Source organism: Phyllostomus discolor, chromosome 2 (genome assembly GCF_004126475.2).
Source record: "Phyllostomus discolor isolate MPI-MPIP mPhyDis1 chromosome 2, mPhyDis1.pri.v3, whole genome shotgun sequence".
NCBI lineage: Eukaryota > Metazoa > Chordata > Mammalia > Chiroptera > Phyllostomidae > Phyllostomus > Phyllostomus discolor.
In genome coordinates this window covers 87,281,079-87,287,078 of record NC_040904.2, presented here as the reverse complement: position 1 = coordinate 87,287,078, position 6,000 = coordinate 87,281,079, and positions in this window count along the sequence as shown.

The window sequence follows — 6,000 nt, the reverse complement described above, 5'->3', positions numbered from 1 at the left end:
AACTGAGCTACCTGGCCAGGGCTGAATGTTGAAAGATTTGAGATGGTGTTTGAGTTTCCCTTTGAGTTTTATGATCAGGGCTCAGGTATCTAACGTGCAACAGAAGCACCCTTCTGTTTGACACAAGACACAGGAATTCTCTCTGGAGGAGGTTATAAATGATATTTCAGCCTAAATTGGTTTTTCAAATTGCCAGAGTCAAAGATAACACATTCAGATAAATTGTGGCACTTCTTTTTAAAAAGTTTAAAATTTTGCTTCTATAAAATAATTGCCAAAAATAATATGTAATAAAATCTGTGATCACAATATGGGGAATACCTGACATTGGACTATAGTGATTTCTCTGTGTTATTATGAGCACATGACATAAAAGAAATCTCGTATCTTAATTTTAGAAAACAAATTTAGTGAAGATTTAGAGAACAGCCAGGATTGTTTTGTTTTGTTTTAATTTAAGTGCAAGTATTTTGTAAGTGAATGAAGCAAGGATTTATTTTTTCCATTAAAGCCTTATCTTAAATCTTCTTTATTAATATATAGAGATAGAAAATTGGTTTTATTGGTTACAAAAGACAAATGTTTTCCACATTTGAATAGAAAAAAATGCTACTTGCTTATCATTTTGATTTGTAAAGAGATTTGTAAAAAATGAATCTCACCAAGATTTTTTCCCTGGTGAAAGGCACTTAGATGAGAACAGTTTATAAAGCTAGTGGCTGCCTTTCTCTGCTTTCCTAGCCAAGTGTGATAATAACAAGCTTTTCACCCAGGGTTGAGTTACCTGCCTCAGGTAGATGGACTGTAAGCAATTTAGGCCATTGCTTCATTATGTAAGACAGAATATGTCGTTATTAGATTCACAATGCCATTTACACAGAACCTTTATTTAGAACATCTGTAAGTGCTTGCCTATCATTGAATAATTGCCATGAGTCCAATAGGGTGAATGCTATGAAGCTATTTCCTTCGAATAAAAGTTATTCATGGAACAGAGAAATCATAGCTATCATGTTTAAAAGTGTATGAGTAGATAGGAAAGGAATAAGGTCTCCAGTTCACACAATGTGCCGTTTCTTTATGTGGATTGCTTTGGGGAATAATATTTTTAGAAACATAGGTAGTGTCTACAGAAGATAGCAAGAGCAGGCCATTTGCTTCTCGCTGCTCACATGTGCTAAGACTCTTAGGAAGATTTTCCCTGGGTGCATGAATCAGTTCAGTAATGATTGCTGCCAGTTGGTGGCTAGACATCAGACTGCCAGCCTCCTCAACAGTGTTGCCATCTGCTATTCGGATTCACAGTGTGCTGCTGCTATGCACCACCTCATTAAGAACGGGACCCTTGTGAGCCATAGACAGTGGCTTATTCAAGTGAGCTAAAGCAGGCTCCTCCCAAGCCGCATCAGTAGAGGCTGCACAAATCTCATTTTATTTGGAAATTGCTCTGTTCTGGTCATGCAGCCCGAGTTCACTGTCTCTGGTCATTTAGGTGTTATTCTGTCAAGCCAGCTCCTTGATTCAAAGTAGTATTAAAATATAAAAATGCTTATTTCAAACATTTGTAATAAAGATTTATTTCATGTTTTTTTGGCAATACAGTTATGCCTTGAAATGATATTTGTCACGGACTTCCCAAACACAAATATTTTAATAAGTTAAGTGTATTATAACCCATTAGACTTTTGGGGGTATTTTCTAGCTCCAAAATTTTTCAGTTTTGTAAATATCCTACTGACTAATTTTAATTTTGTGGAAACTGATTTTCAAAGGTCTTCCTTATGCTTTTCCCTAATCTTTTACTAAATATCCAAAGACAACTGTGAAGGCAAAATATTTGCATTTGTCAGACAGAAATGATTTCATTTTTTTACACCACTGACACCACCTTACAGATTTAACCATTTTTAGAGGAAAAATAAAATTTATTTGTGTAGATCAAATCATATTTGGAGTTTCTCTATTTACCTCAATAGATATGGTATTTTGCAGTACTTTAAAAATTAGACCTCAAAAATTATATTTCAAAATTAGGTTGGTTTCAAATTTCACAGAATTCATAGGCTGGTGTTCAAGTCTCAGGTACCCCTTCCCACTCCCCACGCAAGTACTTACCCAGTTCTCACACCTGCATCCAAATATGTGTTTCTTAAACCTCATGCTTGTTAGGTACTCTGTGAAGAAAGGCTTTGGTGGGCAAATAGGATTGGGAAAAGAGACATCTCAGACTAGGTTCTCCGGGATTCAGACTCTGAGATGTAGTTTAACCTGCAAGGAGTTTATTAAGCAGAGCTCGTGGGACCAACACTTGATTAGGTAAAGGGAGAAGCTGAATTGTACTGCTGGTCCAACAAGCCGCCGTGGCCAACACTATGGAAAGCTCTGGAGCTGAAATAACCTTCAGAGTGGTCCTGAGATGGGCAGGAGAACAACTCTGTGCCTTGCAGGGACAGATGTGGATAAGCAACCCCATGAAGAGAAGTGCGTAGGTGAGGCGGTTGCGTGCAGTTGAGAGAATCCCCGCAGAGGACTAGAGCTGCAGGGCGCCTGCTGACAGCACTCGGGACAAATGAGGAGCAAGTCCTTCCTTGAAAGGGCATCTGGGCTGTACATCACAATGCTGCCACATGGGCCAGATCAATTTCTCTCTTGGGGAGTTGCACTAAGCATTCACATAGTAATGGCTTTGAGAATCTGGTACTGAAGAAATGTTCCACCTTTGTTTCTCTCCTAACATCAATTCATATTCTATGGGACTAATGTTCCACAGAACATAATTTGGTAAGTGTCTCCCTAATCTTACAGGGCCTTGCAACTTCTGTTAAAAGACTGAATGCAGTTTACTCTAGGTTCCTCTGCCCAGCAAGTCCTGCTTGAAAACTTTGTTATTGGTATATTAGCTATGGGCTTGCAAGTCACACACTCAGGGGTGTGGGAAATTGGCTTTCCTTTTCCATAACTGAACTTAATCTGTGTCTTAGGCTCTCATTCTGCTGGGTTGTGTGTGCACACTCCCCCACCCCCAAATCCTTTAGTCATTTTTTTAGGTACACAGACATTATGTTTTAAAATGACTTAATACATCTTTTCCTCTTCTACTCAGGATTGCAGCTAAGCTCCAAGGGACTTAAATCATGTCTTAGCCTTGGGGGATACATCAAATTCTTGATTGGCATCTGTCCACAGCTCGCATGAGCTGAGATTAACACTGTCCTTTTCCGGCCTTTACCGTATCACCTTCCTTGCTGACATCTGATGAGATGTCTGCATTTCCCTCCAGTACCTCTTCAATGAATTCATACTACATCTCAGGCTAAGAAGGTCTGTCAGCTCTTGGGATCATTTTCCAAATGTTTCAATCACACTAGACAAACATTAGCTCCATCCTGTGGCCCCACAATGTCTGTGAAGTAGTTTAGGTTCCATCTGCCTACTCAGTGCAGATATTTCTGTTCCAGTTTCTAATGCTGCAGTGTCAAAGCAACACTATGGAACTTTTTTAAGATAACTAGACAGGAGGTAGGGTACCAGTTTTGTCTTCAATCATGTACTTTTTTTTCTGGGGCTTCTATCATACCCTAATTTAGAACTTTCATTTTCTCTTCCAAGACCCTCAGCAGCAGTTAACTCTTTTATTTTTAAATAGAAATTTTTTTACAGAATTTATTTATTTATTTTTAGAGAGAGGGGAAGGGAGGGAGAAAGAGAGGTAGAGAAACATCGACATGTGATAGAAAAGTTGATTGGCCGCCTCCCACAGGCCCTCAACTGGGGACCCGGCCTGCACCCCAGGCATGCACCCCCTGGGCCAGAAATCAAACCAGCAATCTTTCGGTTCACAGGTCAGGGCTCAACCCATTTAGCCACATCAGCCAGGGCAGCAGTTAACTCTGCTTTCCTCCAAATGTGACTTATTTTCTTCTCACTTAGCACTGATTTTTTTTTTTTCTTTGAGTGAGTTTGGAGAGGATATTGCATGGAGGAGTTTAGCTAGGCAAGTATTGCTCCAACACTAAATTTTATGATTTAGTTTTGATAACCATGATTTTGATTGTTGAAAAACTTAAAAGGCAATAACTAACCTTTTTACTTTTTGTATATTTATTTTTTATTTTTTAAATGATATTATTTATTTTTTCTTAGAGAGTGGGGAAGGGAGGGATAAAGTGAGGGAGAGAAACATCAGTGTGTGAGAGAAACATCAATCGGTCACCTCTTGCACATGCTCTGACCGGGACCTGGCCTGAAACTCAGGCCTGTGCCCTGACCAGGAATCAAACTAGAGACCTTTTGCTTTCTGGGATGATGTCCAACCAACTGAGCTACACTGATGAAGACTTTGCAAGTTTATTTTGATACATTTCCTATGGCCTCTTTTCCTCAGGGCATGAAACTTGCAGTCTAGTTAGAGTGGAAGTATGAGTTTGAATAAGGGGTAGGTGCTGGGGTAGGAACCAAGCATTTACCTCTGGAGAAAAATACCCAATTTTACTTCTCTATTCCATTCCATTGTTCTATTAGTTTATCTTTGTGCAAACACTAATGTCTTCATTGCTGTAACTTTGTGGTGTGTCTTGATATATGGTAGTATAAGCTTTCCAGCTATTTCTTTTTCGAGACTATTGGCTATTCTTGGTCCTTTCTATTTCTGTATACATTTTAGATTCACTTTATTTATTTTTTCAACAAAAGAAAAAAACCCTGCTAGTATTTTGATTAGTTTTTGCATTCATTCTATAGATAAATTTAGAGCAAATTAAAACTATTGATTTTAAAATTGTTGGTTTTTCCTTCCATTAACATTGTTTATATTTCCATTTATTTAAATCTTTAAAAATTTCTTTTCACAGTATTTTATAGTTTTCCATGTAGAAAAATTTAAATGTTATAATTGCTTTATTTTACATATTTGGTGTTTTTATTACTATTGTATACTTAAAAAATTTATTTGTCCAATTGATATAGTACAAGGATGTGTAGTGTAATTGATTTTGATATTGATCCTGTATCATATTTTGACCATGCTAAAATCACATAATCATTCATTCTTACAGGTTATTTATGAATTCCTTCAGATTTTCTACATACAAAATCGTGACATAAAATTTTATTTTATTTTTTCCAATATATATTTCTACTTTCTTCCCCTCTCTCTCCTTCACTATCTTGGCTAGAACATCAAGTGCAATGTTGACTAGAGGTGCTGAGAGTGAACATCTTTACCTAAATCCCAGTACTGAGGGGAAAGACTCTGTGTCTTACTGTTAAGTATTATGTTAGTTGTAGGTTTCTAGTAGATACCCTTATCAGCTTACAAAAATGCACTTCTATTTCTCATTTACTGATAATTTATAATGTTAATGAGTATTGATTTGTCAATTACTTATTCTGCATTTATTAAATTTATATGGTTTTTCTAATTTAATCTGTTACATGATAAATTACATTAATTTTCAAATGTTAAACCAATATTATGATGTATTGCCTTTTTACATATTATAAATTGTATTTAATAATATTTAAAAATATTTTAGCATCTATTTTTGTGAAATGTATTGGCTTTTGAGTAGGAAAGAGTTAAGTGGTTAGCCTCCAATTAATTTTTCTTCTAGAAACATTTTGGGGGATGTTTCCAAGGAAAGAAAGAAGGCAGGCAACCCAGGCTAATCTCACTGTAAACATATTGATAACAAACTTCATGTAAATAAAGTAATATTAATGATTAGGAGGTGAGTCCTTTTAGCAGGATGTCCCTAATTCAGGACTGACTATGATAAACAAAACCAGAATCTATGAATCTGCTGAGCATGGCTTCCAGGAAAATATACAATTACTTGGGTATAAAATAGAGAAGTGTCATGACCTGAAATATTCCATGTTGTGTGACGTGGCATCTTTCCAGCCACCTTAGAGATGTGTCTTAGAGGACACATCTTTCCAGCATGGCCTCATAGCTTATTCAAGGAAGGAAGGAAGGACCCAGAAAGCCACAGGCATTGG